This window comes from Coffea arabica, chromosome 11c, assembly GCF_036785885.1.
Source record: "Coffea arabica cultivar ET-39 chromosome 11c, Coffea Arabica ET-39 HiFi, whole genome shotgun sequence".
NCBI classification, from domain to species: Eukaryota; Viridiplantae; Streptophyta; class Magnoliopsida; order Gentianales; family Rubiaceae; genus Coffea; species Coffea arabica.
In genome coordinates, this window is record NC_092330.1 from 23,775,743 (window position 1) to 23,803,145 (window position 27,403).

General features: G+C 44.1%; 16 non-coding genes and 16 pseudogenes across 16 annotated transcripts; all 32 read left to right on the plus strand.

Annotated features, from left to right (window-relative positions):
- Positions 1 to 751: 751 nt before the first annotated feature.
- LOC140017364 (5S ribosomal RNA) lies at positions 752 to 870 on the plus strand. The gene has a single exon (XR_011823674.1). It is a non-coding gene; the product is annotated as a 5S ribosomal RNA (ribosomal RNA).
- Positions 871 to 1,281: 411 nt separating this feature from the next.
- LOC140020275 (5S ribosomal RNA) lies at positions 1,282 to 1,399 on the plus strand (annotated as a pseudogene).
- A 927-nt stretch (positions 1,400 to 2,326) lies between these two features.
- On the plus strand, positions 2,327 to 2,445 carry LOC140017365 (5S ribosomal RNA). The gene has a single exon (XR_011823675.1). It is a non-coding gene; the product is annotated as a 5S ribosomal RNA (ribosomal RNA).
- Positions 2,446 to 2,856: 411 nt separating this feature from the next.
- Positions 2,857 to 2,974, plus strand: LOC140019854 (5S ribosomal RNA; annotated as a pseudogene).
- Positions 2,975 to 3,901: 927 nt separating this feature from the next.
- Positions 3,902 to 4,020, plus strand: LOC140017366 (5S ribosomal RNA). The gene has a single exon (XR_011823676.1). It is a non-coding gene; the product is annotated as a 5S ribosomal RNA (ribosomal RNA).
- Positions 4,021 to 4,431: 411 nt separating this feature from the next.
- Positions 4,432 to 4,549, plus strand: LOC140020379 (5S ribosomal RNA; annotated as a pseudogene).
- A 926-nt stretch (positions 4,550 to 5,475) lies between these two features.
- Positions 5,476 to 5,594, plus strand: LOC140017931 (5S ribosomal RNA). Its single transcript, XR_011824236.1, has one exon. It is a non-coding gene; the product is annotated as a 5S ribosomal RNA (ribosomal RNA).
- A 1,456-nt stretch (positions 5,595 to 7,050) lies between these two features.
- On the plus strand, positions 7,051 to 7,169 carry LOC140017572 (5S ribosomal RNA). The gene has a single exon (XR_011823880.1). It is a non-coding gene; the product is annotated as a 5S ribosomal RNA (ribosomal RNA).
- A 411-nt stretch (positions 7,170 to 7,580) lies between these two features.
- LOC140020276 (5S ribosomal RNA) lies at positions 7,581 to 7,698 on the plus strand (annotated as a pseudogene).
- A 927-nt stretch (positions 7,699 to 8,625) lies between these two features.
- On the plus strand, positions 8,626 to 8,744 carry LOC140017367 (5S ribosomal RNA). The gene has a single exon (XR_011823677.1). It is a non-coding gene; the product is annotated as a 5S ribosomal RNA (ribosomal RNA).
- Positions 8,745 to 9,155: 411 nt separating this feature from the next.
- LOC140020057 (5S ribosomal RNA) lies at positions 9,156 to 9,273 on the plus strand (annotated as a pseudogene).
- A 1,969-nt stretch (positions 9,274 to 11,242) lies between these two features.
- Positions 11,243 to 11,361, plus strand: LOC140017368 (5S ribosomal RNA). The gene has a single exon (XR_011823678.1). It is a non-coding gene; the product is annotated as a 5S ribosomal RNA (ribosomal RNA).
- A 411-nt stretch (positions 11,362 to 11,772) lies between these two features.
- Positions 11,773 to 11,890, plus strand: LOC140020277 (5S ribosomal RNA; annotated as a pseudogene).
- Positions 11,891 to 12,817: 927 nt separating this feature from the next.
- On the plus strand, positions 12,818 to 12,936 carry LOC140017369 (5S ribosomal RNA). The gene has a single exon (XR_011823679.1). It is a non-coding gene; the product is annotated as a 5S ribosomal RNA (ribosomal RNA).
- A 411-nt stretch (positions 12,937 to 13,347) lies between these two features.
- Positions 13,348 to 13,465, plus strand: LOC140020278 (5S ribosomal RNA; annotated as a pseudogene).
- Positions 13,466 to 14,392: 927 nt separating this feature from the next.
- On the plus strand, positions 14,393 to 14,511 carry LOC140017370 (5S ribosomal RNA). Its single transcript, XR_011823680.1, has one exon. It is a non-coding gene; the product is annotated as a 5S ribosomal RNA (ribosomal RNA).
- Positions 14,512 to 14,922: 411 nt separating this feature from the next.
- On the plus strand, positions 14,923 to 15,040 carry LOC140020058 (5S ribosomal RNA; annotated as a pseudogene).
- Positions 15,041 to 15,965: 925 nt separating this feature from the next.
- Positions 15,966 to 16,083, plus strand: LOC140020764 (5S ribosomal RNA; annotated as a pseudogene).
- Positions 16,084 to 17,010: 927 nt separating this feature from the next.
- Positions 17,011 to 17,129, plus strand: LOC140017371 (5S ribosomal RNA). The gene has a single exon (XR_011823681.1). It is a non-coding gene; the product is annotated as a 5S ribosomal RNA (ribosomal RNA).
- Positions 17,130 to 17,540: 411 nt separating this feature from the next.
- On the plus strand, positions 17,541 to 17,658 carry LOC140020279 (5S ribosomal RNA; annotated as a pseudogene).
- A 927-nt stretch (positions 17,659 to 18,585) lies between these two features.
- On the plus strand, positions 18,586 to 18,704 carry LOC140017372 (5S ribosomal RNA). The gene has a single exon (XR_011823682.1). It is a non-coding gene; the product is annotated as a 5S ribosomal RNA (ribosomal RNA).
- A 411-nt stretch (positions 18,705 to 19,115) lies between these two features.
- On the plus strand, positions 19,116 to 19,233 carry LOC140020605 (5S ribosomal RNA; annotated as a pseudogene).
- Positions 19,234 to 20,160: 927 nt separating this feature from the next.
- On the plus strand, positions 20,161 to 20,279 carry LOC140017374 (5S ribosomal RNA). Its single transcript, XR_011823684.1, has one exon. It is a non-coding gene; the product is annotated as a 5S ribosomal RNA (ribosomal RNA).
- A 411-nt stretch (positions 20,280 to 20,690) lies between these two features.
- Positions 20,691 to 20,808, plus strand: LOC140020280 (5S ribosomal RNA; annotated as a pseudogene).
- Positions 20,809 to 21,735: 927 nt separating this feature from the next.
- LOC140017375 (5S ribosomal RNA) lies at positions 21,736 to 21,854 on the plus strand. Its single transcript, XR_011823685.1, has one exon. It is a non-coding gene; the product is annotated as a 5S ribosomal RNA (ribosomal RNA).
- Positions 21,855 to 22,265: 411 nt separating this feature from the next.
- On the plus strand, positions 22,266 to 22,383 carry LOC140020606 (5S ribosomal RNA; annotated as a pseudogene).
- A 927-nt stretch (positions 22,384 to 23,310) lies between these two features.
- On the plus strand, positions 23,311 to 23,429 carry LOC140017650 (5S ribosomal RNA). Its single transcript, XR_011823957.1, has one exon. It is a non-coding gene; the product is annotated as a 5S ribosomal RNA (ribosomal RNA).
- Positions 23,430 to 23,840: 411 nt separating this feature from the next.
- Positions 23,841 to 23,958, plus strand: LOC140020281 (5S ribosomal RNA; annotated as a pseudogene).
- A 926-nt stretch (positions 23,959 to 24,884) lies between these two features.
- On the plus strand, positions 24,885 to 25,003 carry LOC140017376 (5S ribosomal RNA). The gene has a single exon (XR_011823686.1). It is a non-coding gene; the product is annotated as a 5S ribosomal RNA (ribosomal RNA).
- Positions 25,004 to 25,414: 411 nt separating this feature from the next.
- On the plus strand, positions 25,415 to 25,532 carry LOC140020283 (5S ribosomal RNA; annotated as a pseudogene).
- A 927-nt stretch (positions 25,533 to 26,459) lies between these two features.
- Positions 26,460 to 26,578, plus strand: LOC140017377 (5S ribosomal RNA). Its single transcript, XR_011823687.1, has one exon. It is a non-coding gene; the product is annotated as a 5S ribosomal RNA (ribosomal RNA).
- Positions 26,579 to 26,989: 411 nt separating this feature from the next.
- On the plus strand, positions 26,990 to 27,107 carry LOC140020607 (5S ribosomal RNA; annotated as a pseudogene).
- Positions 27,108 to 27,403: the final 296 nt, after the last annotated feature.

Sequence of the window (27,403 nt, forward strand, 5' to 3'; positions counted from 1 at the left end):
ATATATATTATCAATATAATTTGATTAGGATGATGTATTTGAGTAAAATCAATTTGATTTATTTTCTTATTTGGTTTTTTCTTTGCATTAGCTAGAAATTTGTTTACAAATATATCTTTTTCTCTTTTTTGTTAGAAATTATAAATTTTGGCAAATTTGTTCGGGTAGACCCGACCCGGATCCGAGACTCGCCGGGTCCGGATCCGGAACACAGAATAAAAGACCCGTCGGGTAAACGGGTCGGATCCGGGTCCGGGTCCGGAATAATGAATTCCGGCCCGGACCCGGCCCGTTGACACCCCTAGGTGACCCCCTGGGAAATCCTCGTGTTGCACCCCTCCCTTTTTTGTTTCGAAATCCAAATTTCCCCTTCGTTCTTTATGCTGTAGTAATTTAGCTCCGTCGGAACGATTGCTTTATATTTTGCTTCTCATCGAAGCATGAAGGCGGATCTGAAGGCGCGAGACAAGTCAGGAACGGTACGGCTGGATCGAAGCCCGGATCGTCGGTCAAAGTTGTCGGCGCAAATGTATAAGCGCAAGCGTGAAGGATCAATTTCAGGATAATTGAGAGTTGCGCGACGAGGGAAAAAAAAATGGTGCAAATCAACAAGAAAAAAATGTAAAAGTAAATAAATAAAAGGATGAGGGGAAATTCTTGAATTGACGCTTAGAATGAATTCGGGTCCAGAAAAGCCACACTGCTTCACAGGACGGGGCAGTTTAAAAGAATAAAGCGAAAGGAACATGGCGGGTGCGATCATACCAGCACTAATGCACCGGATCCCATCAGAACTCCGAAGTTAAGCGTGCTTGGGCGAGAGTAGTACTAGGATGGGTGACCCCCTGGGAAGTCCTCGTGTTGCACCCCTCCCTTTTTTGTTTCGAAATCCAAATTTCCCCTTCGTTCTTTATGCTGTAGTAATTTAGCTCCGTCGGAACGATTGCTTTATATTTTGCTTCTCATCGAAGCATGAAGGCGGATCTGAAGGCGCGAGACAAGTCAGGAACGGTACGGCTGGATCGAAGCCCGGATCGTCGGTCAAAGTTGTCGGCGCAAATGTATAAGCGCAAGCGTGAAGGATCAATTTCAGGATAATTGAGAGTTGTTCGACGAGGGAAAAAAAAGGTGCAAAGCAACAAGAAAAAAATATAAAAGTAAATAAATAAAAGGATGAGAGGAAATTCATGAATTGACGCTTAGAATGAATTCGGGTCCAGAAAAGCCAAACTGCTTCACAGGACGTGACAGTTTAAAAGAATAAAGCGAAAGGAACATGGCGGGTGCGATCATACCAGCACTAATGCACCGGATCCCATCAGAACTTCGAAGTTAAGCGTGCTTGGGCGACAGTAGTACCAGGATGGGTGACCCTAGGCCGGTCAACGGGTCGGGTCTACACCCGGATCCGGATCGGATCCCTGAAATTTTTGCGGGTATGGGTAGGGATTTAATTCTGTTATCCGGATCCGGATCCGTTTTTTCAAACAAAAAAACGGGTCGGATACGGAATATAGTATTCCGACCCGTATTAGACCCGGATCCGGATATAAATGATTTAATAATTTATAAAAAATATATATTATCAATATAATTTGATTAGGATGATGTATTTGAGTAAAATCAATTTGATTTATTTTCTTATTTGGTTTTTTCTTTGCATTAGCTAGAAATTTGTTTACAAATATATCTTTTTCTCTTTTTTGTTAGAAATTATAAATTTTGGCAAATTTGTTCGGGTAGACCCGACCCGGATCCGAGACTCGCCGGGTCCGGATCCGGAACACAGAATAAAAGACCCGTCGGGTAAACGGGTCGGATCCGGGTCCGGGTCCGGAATAATGAATTCCGGCCCGGACCCGGCCCGTTGACACCCCTAGGTGACCCCCTGGGAAATCCTCGTGTTGCACCCCTCCCTTTTTTGTTTCGAAATCCAAATTTCCCCTTCGTTCTTTATGCTGTAGTAATTTAGCTCCGTCGGAACGATTGCTTTATATTTTGCTTCTCATCGAAGCATGAAGGCGGATCTGAAGGTGCGAGACAAGTCAGGAACGGTACGGCTGGATCGAAGCCCGAATCGTCGGTCAAAGTTGTCGGCGCAAATGTATAAGCGCAAGCGTGAAGGATCAATTTCAGGATAATTGAGAGTTGCGCGACGAGGGAAAAAAAAATGGTGCAAATCAACAAGAAAAAAATGTAAAAGTAAATAAATAAAAGGATGAGGGGAAATTCTTGAATTGACGCTTAAAATGAATTCGGGTCCAGAAAAGCCACACTGCTTCACAGGACGGGGCAGTTTAAAAGAATAAAGCGAAAGGAACATGGCGGGTGCGATCATACCAGCACTAATGCACCGGATCCCATCAGAACTCCGAAGTTAAGCGTGCTTGGGCGAGAGTAGTACTAGGATGGGTGACCCCCTGGGAAGTCCTCGTGTTGCACCCCTCCCTTTTTTGTTTCGAAATCCAAATTTCCCCTTCGTTCTTTATGCTGTAGTAATTTAGCTCCGTCGGAACGATTGCTTTATATTTTGCTTCTCATCGAAGCATGAAGGCGGATCTGAAGGCGCGAGACAAGTCAGGAACGGTACGGCTGGATCGAAACCCGGATCGTCGGTCAAAGTTGTCGGCGCAAATGTATAAGCGCAAGCTTGAAGGATCAATTTCAGGATAATTGAGAGTTGTTCGACGAGAGAAAAAAAAGGTGCAAAGCAACAAGAAAAAAATATAAAAGTAAATAAATAAAAGGATGAGAGGAAATTCATGAATTGACGCTTAGAATGAATTCGGGTCCAAAAAAGCCAAACTGCTTCACAGGACGTGGCAGTTTAAAAGAATAAAGCGAAAGGAACATGGCGGGTGCGATCATACCAGCACTAATGCACCGGATCCCATCAGAACTTCGAAGTTAAGCGTGCTTGGGCGACAGTAGTACTAGGATGGGTGACCCTAGGCCGGTCAACGGGTCGGGTCTACACCCGGATCCGGATCGGATCCCTGAAATTTTTGCGGGTATGGGTAGGGATTTAATTCCGTTATCCGGATCCGGATCCGTTTTTTCAAACAAAAAAACGGGTCGGATACGGAATATAGTATTCCGACCCGTATTAGACCCGGATCCGGATATAAATGATTTAATAATTTATAAAAAATATATATTATCAATATAATTTGATTAGGATGATGTATTTGAGTAAAATCAATTTGATTTATTTTCTTATTTGGTTTTTTCTTTGCATTAGCTAGAAATTTGTTTACAAATATATCTTTTTCTCTTTTTTGTTAGAAATTATAAATTTTGGCAAATTTGTTCGGGTAGACCCGACCCGGATCCGAGACTCGCCGGGTCCGGATCCGGAACACCGAATAAAAGACCCGTCGGGTAAACGGGTCGGATCCGGGTCCGGGTCCGGAATAATGAATTCCGGCCCGGACCCCGGCCCGTTGACACCCCTAGGTGACCCCCTGGGAAATCCTCGTGTTGCACCCCTCCCTTTTTTGTTTCGAAATCCAAATTTCCCCTTCGTTCTTTATGCTGTAGTAATTTAGCTCCGTCGGAACGATTGCTTTATTTTTTGCTTCTCATCGAAGCATGAAGGCGGATCTGAAGGCGCGAGACAAGTCAGGAACGGTACGGCTGGATCGAAGCCCGGATCGTCGGTCAAAGTTGTCGGCGCAAATGTATAAGCGCAAGCGTGAAGGATCAATTTCAGGATAATTGAGAGTTGCGCGACGAGGGAAAAAAAATGGTGCAAATCAACAAGAAAAAAATGTAAAAGTAAATAAATAAAAGGATGAGGGGAAATTCTTGAATTGACGCTTAGAATGAATTCGGGTCCAGAAAAGCCACACTGCTTCACAGGACGGGGCAGTTTAAAAGAATAAAGCGAAAGGAACATGGCGGGTGCGATCATACCAGCACTAATGCACCGGATCCCATCAGAACTCCGAAGTTAAGCGTGCTTGGGCGAGAGTAGTACTAGGATGGGTGACCCCCTGGGAAGTCCTCGTGTTGCACCCCTCCCTTTTTTGTTTCGAAATCCAAATTTCCCCTTCGTTCTTTATGCTGTAGTAATTTAGCTCCGTCGGAACGATTGCTTTATATTTTGCTTCTCATCGAAGCATGAAGGCGGATCTGAAGGCGCGAGACAAGTCAGGAACGGTACGGCTGGATCGAAGCCCGGATCGTCGGTCAAAGTTGTCGGCGCAAATGTATAAGCGCAAGCGTGAAGGATCAATTTCAGGATAATTGAGACTTGTTCGACGAGGGAAAAAAAAGGTGCAAAGCAACAAGAAAAAAATATAAAAGTAAATAAATAAAAGGATGAGAGGAAATTCATGAATTGACTCTTAGAATGAATTCGGGTCCAGAAAAGCCAAACTGCTTCACAGGACGTGACAGTTTAAAAGAATAAAGCGAAAGGAACATGGCAGGTGCGATCATACCAGCACTAATGCACCGGATCCCATCAGAACTTCGAAGTTAAGCGTGCTTGGGCGACAGTAGTACTAGGATGGGTGATCCTAGGCCGGTCAACGGGTCGGGTCTACACCCGGATCCGGATCGGATCCCTGAAATTTTTGCGGGTATGGGTAGGGATTTAATTCCGTTATCCGGATCCGGATCCGTTTTTTCAAACAAAAAAACGGGTCGGATACGGAATATAGTATTCCGACCCGTATTAGACCCGGATCCGGATATAAATGATTTAATAATTTATAAAAAATATATATTATCAATATAATTTGATTAGGATGATGTATTTGAGTAAAATCAATTTGATTTATTTTCTTATTTGGTTTTTTCTTTGCATTAGCTAGAAATTTGTTTACAAATATATCTTATTCTCTTTTTTGTTAGAAATTATAAATTTTGGCAAATTTGATCGGGTAGACCCGACCCGGATCCGAGACTCGCCGGGTCCGGATCCGGAACACCGAATAAAAGACCCGTCGGGTAAACGGGTCGGATCCGGGTCCGGGTCCGAAATAATGAATTCCGACCCGGACCCGGCCCGTTGACACCCCTAGGTGACCCCCTGGGAAATCCTCGTGTTGCACCCCTCCCTTTTTTGTTTCGAAATCCAAATTTCCCCTTCGTTCTTTATGCTGTAGTAATTTAGCTCCGTCGGAACGATTGCTTTATATTTTGCTTCTCATCGAAGCATGAAGGCGGATCTGAAGGCGCGAGACAAGTCAGGAACGGTACGGCTGGAGCGAAGCCAGGATCGTCGGTCAAAGTTGTCGGCGCAAATGTATAAGCGCAAGCGTGAAGGATCAATTTCAGGATAATTGAGAGTTGCGCGACGAGGGAAAAAAAATGGTGCAAATCAACAAGAAAAAAATGTAAAAGTAAATAAATAAAAGGATGAGGGGAAATTCTTGAATTGACGCTTAAAATGAATTCGGGTCCAGAAAAGCCACACTGCTTCACAGGACGGGGCAGTTTAAAAGAATAAAGCGAAAGGAACATGGCGGGTGCGATCATACCAGCACTAATGCACCGGATCCCATCAGAACTCCGAAGTTAAGCGTGCTTGGGCGAGAGTAGTACTAGGATGGGTGACCCCCTGGGAAGTCCTCTTGTTGCACCCCTCCCTTTTTTGTTTCGAAATCCAAATTTCCCCTTCGTTCTTTATGCTGTAGTAATTTAGCTCCGTCGGAACGATTGCTTTATATTTTGCTTCTCATCGAAGCATGAAGGCGGATCTGAAGGCGCGAGACAAGTCAGGAACGGTACGGCTGGATCGAAGCCCGGATCGTCGGTCAAAGTTGTCGGCGCAAATGTATAAGCGCAAGCGTGAAGGATCAATTTCAGGATAATTGAGAGTTGTTCGACGAGGGAAAAAAAAGGTGCAAAACAACAAGAAAAAAATATAAAAGTAAATAAATAAAAGGATGAGAGGAAATTCATGAATTGACGCTTAGAATGAATTCGGGTCCAGAAAAGCCAAACTGCTTCACAGGACGTGACAGTTTAAAAGAATAAAGCGAAAGGAACATGGCGGGTGCGATCATACCAGCACTAATGCACCGGATCCCATCAGAACTTCGAAGTTAAGCGTGCTTGCGCGACAGCAGTACTAGGATGGGTGACCCTAGGCCGGTCAACGGGTCGGGTCTACACCCGGATCCGGATCGGATCCCTGAAATTTTTGCGGGTATGGGTAGGGATTTAATTCCGTTATCCGGATCCGGATCCGTTTTTTCAAACAAAAAAACGGGTCGGATACGGAATATAGTATTCCGACCCGTATTAGACCCGGATCCGGATATAAATGATTTAATAATTTATAAAAAATATATATTATCAATATAATTTGATTAGGATGATGTATTTGAGTAAAATCAATTTGATTTATTTTCTTATTTGGTTTTTTCTTTGCATTAGCTAGAAATTTGTTTACAAATATATCTTTTTCTCTTTTTTGTTAGAAATTATAAATTTTGGCAAATTTGTTCGGGTAGACCCGACCCGGATCCGAGACTCGCCGGGTCCGGATCCGGAACACCGAATAAAAGACCCGTCGGGTAAACGGGTCGGATCCGGGTCCGGGTCCGGAATAATGAATTCCGGCCCGGACCCGGCCCGTTGACACCCCTAGGTGACCCCCTGGGAAATCCTCGTGTTGCACCCCTCCCTTTTTTGTTTCGAAATCCAAATTTCCCCTTCGTTCTTTATCCTGTAGTAATTTAGCTCCGTCGGAACGATTGCTTTATATTTTGCTTCTCATCGAAGCATGAAGGCGGATCTGAAGGCGCGAGACAAGTCAGGAACGGTACGGCTGGATCGAAGCCCGGATCGTCGGTCAAAGTTGTCGGCGCAAATGTATAAGCGCAAGCGTGAAGGATCAATTTCAGGATAATTGAGAGTTGCGCGACGAGGGAAAAAAAAATGGTGCAAATCAACAAGAAAAAAATGTAAAAGTAAATAAATAAAAGGATGAGGGGAAATTCTTGAATTGACGCTTAAAATGAATTCGGGTCCAGAAAAGCCACACTGCTTCACAGGACGGGGCAGTTTAAAAGAATAAAGCGAAAGGAACATGGCGGGTGCGATCATACCAGCACTAATGCACCGGATCCCATCAGAACTCCGAAGTTAAGCGTGCTTGGGCGAGAGTAGTACTAGGATGGGTGACCCCCTGGGAAGTCCTTGTGTTGCACCCCTCCCTTTTTTGTTTCGAAATCCAAATTTCCCCTTCGTTCTTTATGCTGTAGTAATTTAGCTCCGTCGGAACGATTGCTTTATATTTTGCTTCTCATCGAAGCATGAAGGCGGATCTGAAGGCGCGAGACAAGTCAGGAACGGTACGGCTGGATCGAAGCCCGGATCGTCGGTCAAAGTTGTCGGCGCAAATGTATAAGCGCAAGCGTGAAGGATCAATTTCAGGATAATTGAGAGTTGTTCGACGAGGGAAAAAAAAGGTGCAAAGCAACAAGAAAAAAATATAAAAGTAAATAAATAAAAGGATGAGAGGAAATTCATGAATTGACGCTTAGAATGAATTCGGGTCCAGAAAAGCCAAACTGCTTCACAGGACGTGACAGTTTAAAAGAATAAAGCGAAAGGAACATGGCGGGTGCGATCATACCAGCACTAATGCACCGGATCCCATCAGAACTTCGAAGTTAAGCGTGCTTGGGCGACAGTAGTACCAGGATGGGTGACCCTAGGCCGGTCAACGGGTCGGGTCTACACCCGGATCCGGATCGGATCCCTGAAATTTTTGCGGGTATGGGTAGGGATTTAATTCCGTTATCCGGATCCGGATCCGTTTTTTCAAACAAAAAAACGGGTCGGATACGGAATATAGTATTCCGACCCGTATTAGACCCGGATCCGGATATAAATGATTTAATAATTTATAAAAAATATATATTATCAATATAATTTGATTAGAATGATGTATTTGAGTAAAATCAATTTGATTTATTTTCTTATTTGGTTTTTTCTTTGCATTAGCTAGAAATTTGTTTACAAATATATCTTTTTCTCTTTTTTGTTAGAAATTATAAATTTTGGCAAATTTGTTCGGGTAGACCCGACCCGGATCCGAGACTCGCCGGGTCCGGATCCGGAACACAGAATAAAAGACCCGTCGGGTAAACGGGTCGGATCCGGGTCCGGGTCCGGAATAATGAATTCCGGCCCGGATCCGGCCCGTTGACACCCCTAGGTGACCCCCTGGGAAATCCTCGTGTTGCACCCCTCCCTTTTTTGTTTCGAAATCCAAATTTCCCCTTCGTTCTTTATGCTGTAGTAATTTAGCTCCGTCGGAACGATTGCTTTATATTTTGCTTCTCATCGAAGCATGAAGGCGGATCTGAAGGCGCGAGACAAGTCAGGAACGGTACGGCTGGATCGAAGCCCGGATCGTCGGTCAAAGTTGTCGGCGCAAATGTATAAGCGCAAGCGTGAAGGATCAATTTCAGGATAATTGAGAGTTGCGCGACGAGGGAAAAAAAAATGGTGCAAATCAACAAGAAAAAAATGTAAAAGTAAATAAATAAAAGGATGAGGGGAAATTCTTGAATTGACGCTTAGAATGAATTCGGGTCCAGAAAAGCCACACTGCTTCACAGGACGGGGCAGTTTAAAAGAATAAAGCGAAAGGAACATGGCGGGTGCGATCATACCAGCACTAATGCACCGGATCCCATCAGAACTCCGAAGTTAAGCGTGCTTGGGCGAGAGTAGTACTAGGATGGGTGACCCCCTGGGAAGTCCTCGTGTTGCACCCCTCCCTTTTTTGTTTCGAAATCCAAATTTCCCCTTCGTTCTTTATGCTGTAGTAATTTAGCTCCGTCGGAACGATTGCTTTATATTTTGCTTCTCATCGAAGCATGAAGGCGGATCTGAAGGCGCGAGACAAGTCAGGAACGGTACGGCTGGATCGAAGCCCGGATCGTCGGTCAAAGTTGTCGGCGCAAATGTATAAGCGCAAGCGTGAAGGATCAATTTCAGGATAATTGAGACTTGTTCGACGAGGGAAAAAAAAGGTGCAAAGCAACAAGAAAAAAATATAAAAGTAAATAAATAAAAGGATGAGAGGAAATTCATGAATTGACGCTTAGAATGAATTCGGGTCCAGAAAAGCCAAACTGCTTCACAGGACGTGACAGTTTAAAAGAATAAAGCGAAAGGAACATGGCGGGTGCGATCATACCAGCACTAATGCACCGGATCCCATCAGAACTTCGAAGTTAAGCGTGCTTGGGCGACAGTAGTACTAGGATGGGTGACCGTAGGCCGGTCAACGGGTCGGGTCTACACCCGGATCCGGATCGGATCCCTGAAATTTTTGCGGGTATGGGTAGGGATTTAATTCCGTTATCCGGATCCGGATCCGTTTTTTCAAACAAAAAAACGGGTCGGATACGGAATATAGTATTCCGACCCGTACTAGACCCGGATCCGGATATAAATGATTTAATAATTTATAAAAAATATATATTATCAATATAATTTGATTAGGATGATGTATTTGAGTAAAATCAATTTGATTTATTTTCTTATTTGGTTTTTTCTTTGCATTAGCTAGAAATTTGTTTACAAATATATCTTTTTCTCTTTTTTGTTAGAAATTATAAATTTTGGCAAATTTGTTCGGGTAGACCCGACCCGGATCCGAGACTCGCCGGGTCCGGATCCGGAACACCGAATAAAAGACCCGTCGGGTAAACGGGTCGGATCCGGGTCCGGGTCCGGAATAATGAATTCCGGCCCGGACCCGGCCCGTTGACACCCCTAGGTGACCCCCTGGGAAATCCTCGTGTTGCACCCCTCCCTTTTTTGTTTCGAAATCCAAATTTCCCCTTCGTTCTTTATGCTGTAGTAATTTAGCTCCGTCGGAACGATTGCTTTATATTTTGCTTCTCATCGAAGCATGAAGGCGGATCTGAAGGCGCGAGACAAGTCAGGAACGGTACGGCTGGATCGAAGCCCGGATCGTCGGTCAAAGTTGTCGGCGCAAATGTATAAGCGCAAGCGTGAAGGATCAATTTCAGGATAATTGAGAGTTGTTCGACGAGGGAAAAAAAAGGTGCAAAGCAACAAGAAAAAAATATAAAAGTAAATAAATAAAAGGATGAGAGGAAATTCATGAATTGACGCTTAGAATGAATTCGGGTCCAGAAAAGCCAAACTGCTTCACAGGACGTGACAGTTTAAAAGAATAAAGCGAAAGGAACATGGCGGGTGCGATCATACCAGCACTAATGCACCGGATCCCATCAGAACTTCGAAGTTAAGCGTGCTTGCGCGACAGCAGTACTAGGATGGGTGACCCTAGGCCGGTCAACGGGTCGGGTCTACACCCGGATCCGGATCGGATCCCTGAAATTTTTGCGGGTATGGGTAGGGATTTAATTCCGTTATCCGGATCCGGATCCGTTTTTTCAAACAAAAAAACGGGTCGGATACGGAATATAGTATTCCGACCCGTATTAGACCCGGATCCGGATATAAATGATTTAATAATTTATAAAAAATATATATTATCAATATAATTTGATTAGGATGATGTATTTGAGTAAAATCAATTTGATTTATTTTCTTATTTGGTTTTTTCTTTGCATTAGCTAGAAATTTGTTTACAAATATATCTTTTTCTCTTTTTTGTTAGAAATTATAAATTTTGGCAAATTTGTTCGGGTAGACCAGACCCGGATCCGAGACTCGCCGGGTCCGGATCCGGAACACCGAATAAAAGACCCGTCGGGTAAACGGGTCGGATCCGGGTCCGGGTCCGGAATAATGAATTCCGGCCCGGACCCGGCCCGTTGACACCCCTAGGTGACCCCCTGGGAAATCCTCGTGTTGCACCCCTCCCTTTTTTGTTTCGAAATCCAAATTTCCCCTTCGTTCTTTATGCTGTAGTAATTTAGCTCCGTCGGAACGATTGCTTTATATTTTGCTTCTCATCGAAGCATGAAGGCGGATCTGAAGGCGCGAGACAAGTCAGGAACGGTACGGCTGGATCGAAGCCCGGATCGTCGGTCAAAGTTGTCGGCGCAAATGTATAAGCGCAAGCGTGAAGGATCAATTTCAGGATAATTGAGAGTTGCGCGACGAGGGAAAAAAAATGGTGCAAATCAACAAGAAAAAAATGTAAAAGTAAATAAATAAAAGGATGAGGGGAAATTCTTGAATTGACGCTTAGAATGAATTCGGGTCCAGAAAAGCCACACTGCTTCACAGGACGGGGCAGTTTAAAAGAATAAAGCGAAAGGAACATGGCGGGTGCGATCATACCAGCACTAATGCACCGGATCCCATCAGAACTCCGAAGTTAAGCGTGCTTGGGCGAGAGTAGTACTAGGATGGGTGACCCCCTGGGAAGTCCTCGTGTTGCACCCCTCCCTTTTTTGTTTCGAAATCCAAATTTCCCCTTCGTTCTTTATGCTGTAGTAATTTAGCTCCGTCGGAACGATTGCTTTATATTTTGCTTCTCATCGAAGCATGAAGGCGGATCTGAAGGCGCGAGACAAGTCAGGAACGGTACGGCTGGATCGAAGCCCGGATCGTCGGTCAAAGTTGTCGGCGCAAATGTATAAGCGCAAGCGTGAAGGATCAATTTCAGGATAATTGAGAGTTGTTCGACGAGGGAAAAAAAAGGTGCAAAGCAACAAGAAAAAAATATAAAAGTAAATAAATAAAAGGATGAGAGGAAATTCATGAATTGACGCTTAGAATGAATTCGGGTCCAGAAAAGCCAAACTGCTTCACAGGACGTGACAGTTTAAAAGAATAAAGCGAAAGGAACATGGCGGGTGCGATCATACCAGCACTAATGCACCGGATCCCATCAGAACTTCGAAGTTAAGCGTGCTTGGGCGACAGTAGTACCAGGATGGGTGACCCTAGGCCGGTCAACGGGTCGGGTCTACACCCGGATCCGGATCGGATCCCTGAAATTTTTGCGGGTATGGGTAGGGATTTAATTCCGTTATCCGGATCCGGATCCGTTTTTTCAAACAAAAAAACGGGTCGGATACGGAATATAGTATTCCGACCCGTATTAGACCCGGATCCGGATATAAATGATTTAATAATTTATAAAAAATATATATTATCAATATAATTTGATTAGGATGATGTATTTGAGTAAAATCAATTTGATTTATTTTCTTATTTGGTTTTTTCTTTGCATTAGCTAGAAATTTGTTTACAAATATATCTTTTTCTCTTTTTTGTTAGAAATTATAAATTTTGGCAAATTTGTTCGGGTAGACCCGACCCGGATCCGAGACTCGCCGGGTCCGGATCCGGAACACAGAATAAAAGACCCGTCGGGTAAACGGGTCGGATCCGGGTCCGGGTCCGGAATAATGAATTCCGGCCCGGACCCGGCCCGTTGACACCCCTAGGTGACCCCCTGGGAAATCCTCGTGTTGCACCCCTCCCTTTTTTGTTTCGAAATCCAAATTTTCCCTTCGTTCTTTATGCTGTAGTAATTTAGCTCCGTCGGAACGATTGCTTTATATTTTGCTTCTCATCGAAGCATGAAGGCGGATCTGAAGGCGCGAGACAAGTCAGGAACGGTACGGCTGGATCGAAGCCCGGATCGTCGGTCAAAGTTGTCGGCGCAAATGTATAAGCGCAAGCGTGAAGGATCAATTTCAGGATAATTGAGAGTTGCGCGACGAGGGAAAAAAAAATGGTGCAAATCAACAAGAAAAAAATGTAAAAGTAAATAAATAAAAGGATGAGGGGAAATTCTTGAATTGACGCTTAGAATGAATTCGGGTCCAGAAAAGCCACACTGCTTCACAGGACGGGGCAGTTTAAAAGAATAAAGCGAAAGGAACATGGCGGGTGCGATCATACCAGCACTAATGCACCGGATCCCATCAGAACTCCGAAGTTAAGCGTGCTTGGGCGAGAGTAGTACTAGGATGGGTGACCCCCTGGGAAGTCCTCGTGTTGCACCCCTCCCTTTTTTGTTTCGAAATCCAAATTTCCCCTTCGTTCTTTATGCTGTAGTAATTTAGCTCCGTCGGAACGATTGCTTTATATTTTGCTTCTCATCGAAGCATGAAGGCGGATCTGAAGGCGCGAGACAAGTCAGGAACGGTACGGCTGGATCGAAGCCCGGATCGTCGGTCAAAGTTGTCGGCGCAAATGTATAAGCGCAAGCGTGAAGGATCAATTTCAGGATAATTGAGAGTTGTTCGACGAGGGAAAAAAAAGGTGCAAAGCAACAAGAAAAAAATATAAAAGTAAATAAATAAAAGGATGAGAGCAAATTCATGAATTGACGCTTAGAATGAATTCGGGTCCAGAAAAGCCAAACTGCTTCACAGGACGTGACAGTTTAAAAGAATAAAGCGAAAGGAACATGGCGGGTGCGATCATACCAGCACTAATGCACCGGATCCCATCAGAACTTCGAAGTTAAGCGTGCTTGGGCGACAGTAGTACCAGGATGGGTGACCCTAGGCCGGTCAACGGGTCGGGTCTACACCCGGATCCGGATCGGATCCCTGAAATTTTTGCGGGTATGGGTAGGGATTTAATTCCGTTATCCGGATCCGGATCCGTTTTTTCAAACAAAAAAACGGGTCGGATACGGAATATAGTATTCCGACCCGTATTAGACCCGGATCCGGATATAAATGATTTAATAATTTATAAAAAATATATATTATCAATATAATTTGATTAGGATGATGTATTTGAGTAAAATCAATTTGATTTATTTTCTTATTTGGTTTTTTCTTTGCATTAGCTAGAAATTTGTTTACAAATATATCTTTTTCTCTTTTTTGTTAGAAATTATAAATTTTGGCAAATTTGTTCGGGTAGACCCGACCCGGATCCGAGACTCGCCGGGTCCGGATCCGGAACACAGAATAAAAGACCCGTCGGGTAAACGGGTCGGATCCGGGTCCGGGTCCGGAATAATGAATTCCGGCCCGGACCCGGCCCGTTGACACCCCTAGGTGACCCCCTGGGAAATCCTCGTGTTGCACCCCTCCCTTTTTTGTTTCGAAATCCAAATTTCCCCTTCGTTCTTTATGCTGTAGTAATTTAGCTCCGTCGGAACGATTGCTTTATATTTTGCTTCTCATCGAAGCATGAAGGCGGATCTGAAGGCGCGAGACAAGTCAGGAACGGTACGGCTGGATCGAAGCCCGGATCGTCGGTCAAAGTTGTCGGCGCAAATGTATAAGCGCAAGCGTGAAGGATCAATTTCAGGATAATTGAGAGTTGCGCGACGAGGGAAAAAAAAATGGTGCAAATCAACAAGAAAAAAATGTAAAAGTAAATAAATAAAAGGATGAGGGGAAATTCTTGAATTGACGCTTAGAATGAATTCGGGTCCAGAAAAGCCACACTGCTTCACAGGACGGGGCAGTTTAAAAGAATAAAGCGAAAGGAACATGGCGGGTGCGATCATACCAGCACTAATGCACCGGATCCCATCAGAACTCCGAAGTTAAGCGTGCTTGGGCGAGAGTAGTACTAGGATGGGTGACCCCCTGGGAAGTCCTCGTGTTGCACCCCTCCCTTTTTTGTTTCGAAATCCAAATTTCCCCTTCGTTCTTTATGCTGTAGTAATTTAGCTCCGTCGGAACGATTGCTTTATATTTTGCTTCTCATCGAAGCATGAAGGCGGATCTGAAGGCGCGAGACAAGTCAGGAACGGTACGGCTGGATCGAAGCCCGGATCGTCGGTCAAAGTTGTCGGCGCAAATGTATAAGCGCAAGCGTGAAGGATCAATTTCAGGATAATTGAGACTTGTTCGACGAGGGAAAAAAAAGGTGCAAAGCAACAAGAAAAAAATATAAAAGTAAATAAATAAAAGGATGAGAGGAAATTCATGAATTGACGCTTAGAATGAATTCGGGTCCAGAAAAGCCAAACTGCTTCACAGGACGTGACAGTTTAAAAGAATAAAGCGAAAGGAACATGGCGGGTGCGATCATACCAGCACTAATGCACCGGATCCCATCAGAACTTCGAAGTTAAGCGTGCTTGGGCGACAGTAGTACTAGGATGGGTGACCGTAGGCCGGTCAACGGGTCGGGTCTACACCCGGATCCGGATCGGATCCCTGAAATTTTTGCGGGTATGGGTAGGGATTTAATTCCGTTATCCGGATCCGGATCCGTTTTTTCAAACAAAAAAACGGGTCGGATACGGAATATAGTATTCCGACCCGTACTAGACCCGGATCCGGATATAAATGATTTAATAATTTATAAAAAATATATATTATCAATATAATTTGATTAGGATGATGTATTTGAGTAAAATCAATTTGATTTATTTTCTTATTTGGTTTTTTCTTTGCATTAGCTAGAAATTTGTTTACAAATATATCTTTTTCTCTTTTTTGTTAGAAATTATAAATTTTGGCAAATTTGTTCGGGTAGACCCGACCCGGATCCGAGACTCGCCGGGTCCGGATCCGGAACACCGAATAAAAGACCCGTCGGGTAAACGGGTCGGATCCGGGTCCGGGTCCGGAATAATGAATTCCGGCCCGGACCCGGCCCGTTGACACCCCTAGGTGACCCCCTGGGAAATCCTCGTGTTGCACCCCTCCCTTTTTTGTTTCGAAATCCAAATTTCCCCTTCGTTCTTTATGCTGTAGTAATTTAGCTCCGTCGGAACGATTGCTTTATATTTTGCTTCTCATCGAAGCATGAAGGCGGATCTGAAGGCGCGAGACAAGTCAGGAACGGTACGGCTGGATCGAAGCCCGGATCGTCGGTCAAAGTTGTCGGCGCAAATGTATAAGCGCAAGCGTGAAGGATCAATTTCAGGATAATTGAGAGTTGTTCGACGAGGGAAAAAAAAGGTGCAAAGCAACAAGAAAAAAATATAAAAGTAAATAAATAAAAGGATGAGAGGAAATTCATGAATTGACGCTTAGAATGAATTCGGGTCCAGAAAAGCCAAACTGCTTCACAGGACGTGACAGTTTAAAAGAATAAAGCGAAAGGAACATGGCGGGTGCGATCATACCAGCACTAATGCACCGGATCCCATCAGAACTTCGAAGTTAAGCGTGCTTGCGCGACAGTAGTACTAGGATGGGTGACCCTAGGCCGGTCAACGGGTCGGGTCTACACCCGGATCCGGATCGGATCCCTGAAATTTTTGCGGGTATGGGTAGGGATTTAATTCCGTTATCCGGATCCGGATCCGTTTTTTCAAACAAAAAAACGGGTCGGATACGGAATATAGTATTCCGACCCGTATTAGACCCGGATCCGGATATAAATGATTTAATAATTTATAAAAAATATATATTATCAATATAATTTGATTAGGATGATGTATTTGAGTAAAATCAATTTGATTTATTTTCTTATTTGGTTTTTTCTTTGCATTAGCTAGAAATTTGTTTACAAATATATCTTTTTCTCTTTTTTGTTAGAAATTATAAATTTTGGCAAATTTGTTCGGGTAGACCAGACCCGGATCCGAGACTCGCCGGGTCCGGATCCGGAACACCGAATAAAAGACCCGTCGGGTAAACGGGTCGGATCCGGGTCCGGGTCCGGAATAATGAATTCCGGCCCGGACCCGGCCCGTTGACACCCCTAGGTGACCCCCTGGGAAATCCTCGTGTTGCACCCCTCCCTTTTTTGTTTCGAAATCCAAATTTCCCCTTCGTTCTTTATGCTGTAGTAATTTAGCTCCGTCGGAACGATTGCTTTATATTTTGCTTCTCATCGAAGCATGAAGGCGGATCTGAAGGCGCGAGACAAGTCAGGAACGGTACGGCTGGATCGAAGCCCGGATCGTCGGTCAAAGTTGTCGGCGCAAATGTATAAGCGCAAGCGTGAAGGATCAATTTCAGGATAATTGAGAGTTGCGCGACGAGGGAAAAAAAAATGGTGCAAATCAACAAGAAAAAAATGTAAAAGTAAATAAATAAAAGGATGAGGGGAAATTCTTGAATTGACGCTTAGAATGAATTCGGGTCCAGAAAAGCCACACTGCTTCACAGGACGGGGCAGTTTAAAAGAATAAAGCGAAAGGAACATGGCGGGTGCGATCATACCAGCACTAATGCACCGGATCCCATCAGAACTCCGAAGTTAAGCGTGCTTGGGCGAGAGTAGTACTAGGATGGGTGACCCCCTGGGAAGTCCTCGTGTTGCACCCCTCCCTTTTTTGTTTCGAAATCCAAATTTCCCCTTCGTTCTTTATGCTGTAGTAATTTAGCTCCGTCGGAACGATTGCTTTATATTTTGCTTCTCATCGAAGCATGAAGGCGGATCTGAAGGCGCGAGACAAGTCAGGAACGGTACGGCTGGATCGAAGCCCGGATCGTCGGTCAAAGTTGTCGGCGCAAATGTATAAGCGCAAGCGTGAAGGATCAATTTCAGGATAATTGAGAGTTGTTCGACGAGGGAAAAAAAAGGTGCAAAGCAACAAGAAAAAAATATAAAAGTAAATAAATAAAAGGATGAGAGCAAATTCATGAATTGACGCTTAGAATGAATTCGGGTCCAGAAAAGCCAAACTGCTTCACAGGACGTGACAGTTTAAAAGAATAAAGCGAAAGGAACATGGCGGGTGCGATCATACCAGCACTAATGCACCGGATCCCATCAGAACTTCGAAGTTAAGCGTGCTTGGGCGACAGTAGTACCAGGATGGGTGACCCTAGGCCGGTCAACGGGTCGGGTCTACACCCGGATCCGGATCGGATCCCTGAAATTTTTGCGGGTATGGGTAGGGATTTAATTCCGTTATCCGGATCCGGATCCGTTTTTTCAAACAAAAAAACGGGTCGGATACGGAATATAGTATTCCGACCCGTATTAGACCCGGATCCGGATATAAATGATTTAATAATTTATAAAAAATATATATTATCAATATAATTTGATTAGGATGATGTATTTGAGTAAAATCAATTTGATTTATTTTCTTATTTGGTTTTTTCTTTGCATTAGCTAGAAATTTGTTTACAAATATATCTTTTTCTCTTTTTTGTTAGAAATTATAAATTTTGGCAAATTTGTTCGGGTAGACCCGACCCGGATCCGAGACTCGCCGGGTCCGGATCCGGAACACAGAATAAAAGACCCGTCGGGTAAACGGGTCGGATCCGGGTCCGGGTCCGGAATAATGAATTCCGGCCCGGACCCGGCCCGTTGACACCCCTAGGTGACCCCCTGGGAAATCCTCGTGTTGCACCCCTCCCTTTTTTGTTTCGAAATCCAAATTTCCCCTTCGTTCTTTATGCTGTAGTAATTTAGCTCCGTCGGAACGATTGCTTTATATTTTGCTTCTCATCGAAGCATGAAGGCGGATCTGAAGGCGCGAGACAAGTCAGGAACGGTACGGCTGGATCGAAGCCCGGATCGTCGGTCAAAGTTGTCGGCGCAAATGTATAAGCGCAAGCGTGAAGGATCAATTTCAGGATAATTGAGAGTTGCGCGACGAGGGAAAAAAAAATGGTGCAAATCAACAAGAAAAAAATGTAAAAGTAAATAAATAAAAGGATGAGGGGAAATTCTTGAATTGACGCTTAAAATGAATTCGGGTCCAGAAAAGCCACACTGCTTCACAGGACGGGGCAGTTTAAAAGAATAAAACGAAAGGAACATGGCGGGTGCGATCATACCAGCACTAATGCACCGGATCCCATCAGAACTCCGAAGTTAAGCGTGCTTGGGCGAGAGTAGTACTAGGATGGGTGACCCCCTGGGAAGTCCTCGTGTTGCACCCCTCCCTTTTTTGTTTCGAAATCCAAATTTCCCCTTCGTTCTTTATGCTGTAGTAATTTAGCTCCGTCGGAACGATTGCTTTAAATTTTGCTTCTCATCGAAGCATGAAGGCGGATCTGAAGGCGCGAGACAAGTCAGGAACGGTACGGCTGGATCGAAGCCCGGATCGTCGGTTAAAGTTGTCGGCGCAAATGTATAAGCGCAAGCGTGAAGGATCAATTTCAGGATAATTGAGACTTGTTCGACGAGGGAAAAAAAAGGTGCAAAGCAACAAGAAAAAAATATAAAAGTAAATAAATAAAAGGATGAGAGGAAATTCATGAATTGACGCTTAGAATGAATTCGGGTCCAGAAAAGCCAAACTGCTTCACAGGACGTGACAGTTTAAAAGAATAAAGCGAAAGGAACATGGCGGGTGCGATCATACCAGCACTAATGCACCGGATCCCATCAGAACTTCGAAGTTAAGCGTGCTTGGGCGACAGTAGTACTAGGATGGGTGATCCTAGGCCGGTCAACGGGTCGGGTCTACACCCGGATCCGGATCGGATCCCTGAAATTTTTGCGTGTATGGGTAGGGATTTAATTCCGTTATCCGGATCCGGATCCGTTTTTTCAAACAAAAAAACGGGTCGGATACGGAATATAGTATTCCGACCCGTATTAGACCCGGATCCGGATATAAATGATTTAATAATTTATAAAAAATATATATTATCAATATAATTTGATTAGGATGATGTATTTGAGTAAAATCAATTTGATTTATTTTCTTATTTGGTTTTTTCTTTGCATTAGCTAGAAATTTGTTTACAAATATATCTTTTTCTCTTTTTTGTTAGAAATTATAAATTTTGGCAAATTTGTTCGGGTAGACCCGACCCGGATCCGAGACTCGCCGGGTCCGGATCCGGAACACCGAATAAAAGACCCGTCGGGTAAACGGGTCGGATCCGGGTCCGGGTCCGGAATAATGAATTCCGGCCCGGACCCGGCCCGTTGACACCCCTAGGTGACCCCCTGGGAAATCCTCGTGTTGCACCCCTCCCTTTTTTGTTTCGAAATCCAAATTTCCCCTTCGTTCTTTATGCTGTAGTAATTTAGCTCCGTCGGAACGATTGCTTTATATTTTGCTTCTCATCGAAGCATGAAGGCGGATCTGAAGGCGCGAGACAAGTCAGGAACGGTACGGCTGGATCGAAGCCCGGATCGTCGGTCAAAGTTGTCGGCGCAAATGTATAAGCGCAAGCGTGAAGGATCAATTTCAGGATAATTGAGAGTTGCGCGACGAGGGAAAAAAAAATGGTGCAAATCAACAAGAAAAAAATGTAAAAGTAAATAAATAAAAGGATGAGGGGAAATTCTTGAATTGACGCTTAGAATGAATTCGGGTCCAGAAAAGCCACACTGCTTCACAGGACGGGGCAGTTTAAAAGAATAAAGCGAAAGGAACATGGCGGGTGCGATCATACCAGCACTAATGCACCGGATCCCATCAGAACTCCGAAGTTAAGCGTGCTTGGGCGAGAGTAGTACTAGGATGGGTGACCCCCTGGGAAGTCCTCGTGTTGCACCCCTCCCTTTTTTGTTTCGAAATCCAAATTTCCCCTTCGTTCTTTATGCTGTAGTAATTTAGCTCCGTCGGAACGATTGCTTTATATTTTGCTTCTCATCGAAGCATGAAGGCGGATCTGAAGGCGCGAGACAAGTCAGGAACGGTACGGCTGGATCGAAGCCCGGATCGTCGGTCAAAGTTGTCGGCGCAAATGTATAAGCGCAAGCGTGAAGGATCAATTTCAGGATAATTGAGAGTTGTTCGACGAGGGAAAAAAAAGGTGCAAAGCAACAAGAAAAAAATATAAAAGTAAATAAATAAAAGGATGAGAGCAAATTCATGAATTGACGCTTAGAATGAATTCGGGTCCAGAAAAGCCAAACTGCTTCACAGGACGTGACAGTTTAAAAGAATAAAGCGAAAGGAACATGGCGGGTGCGATCATACCAGCACTAATGCACCGGATCCCATCAGAACTTCGAAGTTAAGCGTGCTTGGGCGACAGTAGTACCAGGATGGGTGACCCTAGGCCGGTCAACGGGTCGGGTCTACACCCGGATCCGGATCGGATCCCTGAAATTTTTGCGGGTATGGGTAGGGATTTAATTCCGTTATCCGGATCCGGATCCGTTTTTTCAAACAAAAAAACGGGTCGGATACGGAATATAGTATTCCGACCCGTATTAGACCCGGATCCGGATATAAATGATTTAATAATTTATAAAAAATATATATTATCAATATAATTTGATTAGGATGATGTATTTGAGTAAAATCAATTTGATTTATTTTCTTATTTGGTTTTTTCTTTGCATTAGCTAGAAATTTGTTTACAAATATATCTTTTTCTCTTTTTTGTTAGAAATTATAAATTTTGGCAAATTTGTTCGGGTAGACCCGACCCGGATCCGAGACTCGCCGGGTCCGGATCCGGAACACAGAATAAAAGACCCGTCGGGTAAACGGGTCGGATCCGGGTCCGGGTCCGGAATAATGAATTCCGGCCCGGACCCGGCCCGTTGACACCCCTAGGTGACCCCCTGGGAAATCCTCGTGTTGCACCCCTCCCTTTTTTGTTTCGAAATCCAAATTTCCCCTTCGTTCTTTATGCTGTAGTAATTTAGCTCCGTCGGAACGATTGCTTTATATTTTGCTTCTCATCGAAGCATGAAGGCGGATCTGAAGGCGCGAGACAAGTCAGGAACGGTACGGCTGGATCGAAGCCCGGATCGTCGGTCAAAGTTGTCGGCGCAAATGTATAAGCGCAAGCGTGAAGGATCAATTTCAGGATAATTGAGAGTTGCGCGACGAGGGAAAAAAAAATGGTGCAAATCAACAAGAAAAAAATGTAAAAGTAAATAAATAAAAGGATGAGGGGAAATTCTTGAATTGACGCTTAAAATGAATTCGGGTCCAGAAAAGCCACACTGCTTCACAGGACGGGGCAGTTTAAAAGAATAAAACGAAAGGAACATGGCGGGTGCGATCATACCAGCACTAATGCACCGGATCCCATCAGAACTCCGAAGTTAAGCGTGCTTGGGCGAGAGTAGTACTAGGATGGGTGACCCCCTGGGAAGTCCTCGTGTTGCACCCCTCCCTTTTTTGTTTCGAAATCCAAATTTCCCCTTCGTTCTTTATGCTGTAGTAATTTAGCTCCGTCGGAACGATTGCTTTAAATTTTGCTTCTCATCGAAGCATGAAGGCGGATCTGAAGGCGCGAGACAAGTCAGGAACGGTACGGCTGGATCGAAGCCCGGATCGTCGGTTAAAGTTGTCGGCGCAAATGTATAAGCGCAAGCGTGAAGGATCAATTTCAGGATAATTGAGACTTGTTCGACGAGGGAAAAAAAAGGTGCAAAGCAACAAGAAAAAAATATAAAAGTAAATAAATAAAAGGATGAGAGGAAATTCATGAATTGACGCTTAGAATGAATTCGGGTCCAGAAAAGCCAAACTGCTTCACAGGACGTGACAGTTTAAAAGAATAAAGCGAAAGGAACATGGCGGGTGCGATCATACCAGCACTAATGCACCGGATCCCATCAGAACTTCGAAGTTAAGCGTGCTTGGGCGACAGTAGTACTAGGATGGGTGATCCTAGGCCGGTCAACGGGTCGGGTCTACACCCGGATCCGGATCGGATCCCTGAAATTTTTGCGTGTATGGGTAGGGATTTAATTCCGTTATCCGGATCCGGATCCGTTTTTTCAAACAAAAAAACGGGTCGGATACGGAATATAGTATTCCGACCCGTATTAGACCCGGATCCGGATATAAATGATTTAATAATTTATAAAAAATATATATTATCAATATAATTTGATTAGGATGATGTATTTGAGTAAAATCAATTTGATTTATTTTCTTATTTGGTTTTTTCTTTGCATTAGCTAGAAATTTGTTTACAAATATATCTTTTTCTCTTTTTTGTTAGAAATTATAAATTTTGGCAAATTTGTTCGGGTAGACCCGACCCGGATCCGAGACTCGCCGGGTCCGGATCCGGAACACCGAATAAAAGACCCGTCGGGTAAACGGGTCGGATCCGGGTCCGGGTCCGGAATAATGAATTCCGGCCCGGACCCGGCCCGTTGACACCCCTAGGTGACCCCCTGGGAAATCCTCGTGTTGCACCCCTCCCTTTTTTGTTTCGAAATCCAAATTTCCCCTTCGTTCTTTATGCTGTAGTAATTTAGCTCCGTCGGAACGATTGCTTTATATTTTGCTTCTCATCGAAGCATGAAGGCGGATCTGAAGGCGCGAGACAAGTCAGGAACGGTACGGCTGGATCGAAGCCCGGATCGTCGGTCAAAGTTGTCGGCGCAAATGTATAAGCGCAAGCGTGAAGGATCAATTTCAGGATAATTGAGAGTTGCGCGACGAGGGAAAAAAAAATGGTGCAAATCAACAAGAAAAAAATGTAAAAGTAAATAAATAAAAGGATGAGGGAAAATTCTTGAATTGACGCTTAGAATGAATTCGGGTCCAGAAAAGCCACACTGCTTCACAGGACGGGGCAGTTTAAAAGAATAAAGCGAAAGGAACATGGCGGGTGCGATCATACCAGCACTAATGCACCGGATCCCATCAGAACTCCGAAGTTAAGCGTGTTTGGGCGAGAGTAGTACTAGGATGGGTGACCCCCTGGGAAGTCCTCGTGTTGCACCCCTCCCTTTTTTGTTTCGAAATCCAAATTTCCCCTTCGTTCTTTATGCTGTAGTAATTTAGCTCCGTCGGAACGATTGCTTTATATTTTGCTTCTCATCGAAGCATGAAGGCGGATCTGAAGGCGCGAGACAAGTCAGGAACGGTACGGCTGGATCGAAGCCCGGATCGTCGGTCAAAGTTGTCGGCGCAAATGTATAAGCGCAAGCGTGAAGGATCAATTTCAGGATAATTGAGAGTTGTTCGACGAGGGAAAAAAAAGGTGCAAAGCAACAAGAAAAAAATATAAAAGTAAATAAATAAAAGGATGAGAGGAAATTCATGAATTGACGCTTAGAATGAATTCGGGTCCAGAAAAGCCAAACTGCTTCACAGGACGTGACAGTTTAAAAGAATAAAGCGAAAGGAACATGGCGGGTGCGATCATACCAGCACTAATGCACCGGATCCCATCAGAACTTCGAAGTTAAGCGTGCTTGGGCGACAGTAGTACCAGGATGGGTGACCCTAGGCCGGTCAACGGGTCGGGTCTACACCCGGATCCGGATCGGATCCCTGAAATTTTTGCGGGTATGGGTAGGGATTTAATTCCGTTATCCGGATCCGGATCCGTTTTTTCAAACAAAAAAACGGGTCGGATACGGAATATAGTATTCCGACCCGTATTAGACCCGGATCCGGATATAAATGATTTAATAATTTATAAAAAATATATATTATCAATATAATTTGATTAGGATGATGTATTTGAGTAAAATCAATTTGATTTATTTTCTTATTTGGTTTTTTCTTTGCATTAGCTAGAAATTTGTTTACAAATATATCTTTTTCTCTTTTTTGTTAGAAATTATAAATTTTGGCAAATTTGTTCGGGTAGACCCGACCCGGATCCGAGACTCGCCGGGTCCGGATCCGGAACACAGAATAAAAGACCCGTCGGGTAAACGGGTCGGATCCGGGTCCGGGTCCGGAATAATGAATTCCGGCCCGGACCCGGCCCGTTGACACCCCTAGGTGACCCCCTGGGAAATCCTCGTGTTGCACCCCTCCCTTTTTTGTTTCGAAATCCAAATTTCCCCTTCGTTCTTTATGCTGTAGTAATTTAGCTCCGTCGGAACGATTGCTTTATATTTTGCTTCTCATCGAAGCATGAAGGCGGATCTGAAGGCGCGAGACAAGTCAGGAACGGTACGGCTGGATCGAAGCCCGGATCGTCGGTCAAAGTTGTCGGCGCAAATGTATAAGCGCAAGCGTGAAGGATCAATTTCAGGATAATTGAGAGTTGCGCGACGAGGGAAAAAAAATGGTGCAAATCAACAAGAAAAAAATGTAAAAGTAAATAAATAAAAGGATGAGGGGAAATTCTTGAATTGACGCTTAAAATGAATTCGGGTCCAGAAAAGCCACACTGCTTCACAGGACGGGGCAGTTTAAAAGAATAAAACGAAAGGAACATGGCGGGTGCGATCATACCAGCACTAATGCACCGGATCCCATCAGAACTCCGAAGTTAAGCGTGCTTGGGCGAGAGTAGTACTAGGATGGGTGACCCCCTGGGAAGTCCTCGTGTTGCACCCCTCCCTTTTTTGTTTCGAAATCCAAATTTCCCCTTCGTTCTTTATGCTGTAGTAATTTAGCTCCGTCGGAACGATTGCTTTAAATTTTGCTTCTCATCGAAGCATGAAGGCGGATCTGAAGGCGCGAGACAAGTCAGGAACGGTACGGCTGGATCGAAGCCCGGATCGTCGGTCAAAGTTGTCGGCGCAAATGTATAAGCGCAAGCGTGAAGGATCAATTTCAGGATAATTGAGAGTTGTTCGACGAGGGAAAAAAAAGGTGCAAAGCAACAAGAAAAAAATATAAAAGTAAATAAATAAAAGGATGAGAGGAAATTCATGAATTGACGCTTAGAATGAATTCGGGTCCAGAAAAGCCAAACTGCTTCACAGGACGTGACAGTTTAAAAGAATAAAGCGAAAGGAACATGGCGGGTGCGATCATACCAGCACTAATGCACCGGATCCCATCAGAACTTCGAAGTTAAGCGTGCTTGGGCGACAGTAGTACCAGGATGGGTGACCCTAGGCCGGTCAACGGGTCGGGTCTACACCCGGATCCGGATCGGATCCCTGAAATTTTTGCGGGTATGGGTAGGGATTTAATTCCGTTATCCGGATCCGGATCCGTTTTTTCAAACAAAAAAACGGGTCGGATACGGAATATAGTATTCCGACCCGTATTAGACCCGGATCCGGATATAAATGATTTAATAATTTATAAAAAATATATATTATCAATATAATTTGATTAGGATGATGTATTTGAGTAAAATCAATTTGATTTATTTTCTTATTTGGTTTTTTCTTTGCATTAGCTAGAAATTTGTTTACAAATATATCTTTTTCTCTTTTTTGTTAGAAATTATAAATTTTGGCAAATTTGTTCGGGTAGACCCGACCCGGATCCGAGACTCGCCGGGTCCGGATCCGGAACACAGAATAAAAGACCCGTCGGGTAAACGGGTCGGATCCGGGTCCGGGTCCGGAATAATGAATTCCGGCCCGGACCCGGCCCGTTGACACCCCTAGGTGACCCCCTGGGAAATCCTCGTGTTGCACCCCTCCCTTTTTTGTTTCGAAATCCAAATTTCCCCTTCGTTCTTTATGCTGTAGTAATTTAGCTCCGTCGGAACGATTGCTTTATATTTTGCTTCTCATCGAAGCATGAAGGCGGATCTGAAGGCGCGAGACAAGTCAGGAACGGTACGGCTGGATCGAAGCCCGGATCGTCGGTCAAAGTTGTCGGCGCAAATGTATAAGCGCAAGCGTGAAGGATCAATTTCAGGATAATTGAGAGTTGCGCGACGAGGGAAAAAAAAATGGTGCAAATCAACAAGAAAAAAATGTAAAAGTAAATAAATAAAAGGATGAGGGGAAATTCTTGAATTGACGCTTAAAATGAATTCGGGTCCAGAAAAGCCACACTGCTTCACAGGACGGGGCAGTTTAAAAGAATAAAACGAAAGGAACATGGCGGGTGCGATCATACCAGCACTAATGCACCGGATCCCATCAGAACTCCGAAGTTAAGCGTGCTTGGGCGAGAGTAGTACTAGGATGGGTGACCCCCTGGGAAGTCCTCGTGTTGCACCCCTCCCTTTTTTGTTTCGAAATCCAAATTTCCCCTTCGTTCTTTATGCTGTAGTAATTTAGCTCCGTCGGAACGATTGCTTTAAATTTTGCTTCTCATCGAAGCATGAAGGCGGATCTGAAGGCGCGAGACAAGTCAGGAACGGTACGGCTGGATCGAAGCCCGGATCGTCGGTCAAAGTTGTCGGCGCAAATGTATAAGCGCAAGCGTGAAGGATCAATTTCAGGATAATTGAGACTTGTTCGACGAGGGAAAAAAAAGGTGCAAAGCAACAAGAAAAAAATATAAAAGTAAATAAATAAAAGGATGAGAGGAAATTCATGAATTGACGCTTAGAATGAATTCGGGTCCAGAAAAGCCAAACTGCTTCACAGGACGTGACAGTTTAAAAGAATAAAGCGAAAGGAACATGGCGGGTGCGATCATACCAGCACTAATGCACCGGATCCCATCAGAACTTCGAAGTTAAGCGTGCTTGGGCGACAGTAGTACTAGGATGGGTGATCCTAGGCCGGTCAACGGGTCGGGTCTACACCCGGATCCGGATCGGATCCCTTAAATTTTTGCGTGTATGGGTAGGGATTTAATTCCGTTATCCGGATCCGGATCCGTTTTTTCAAACAAAAAAACGGGTCGGATACGGAATATAGTATTCCGACCCGTATTAGACCCGGATCCGGATATAAATGATTTAATAATTTATAAAAAATATATATTATCAATATAATTTGATTAGGATGATGTATTTGAGTAAAATCAATTTGATTTATTTTCTTATTTGGTTTTTTCTTTGCATTAGCTAGAAATTTGTTTACAAATATATCTTTT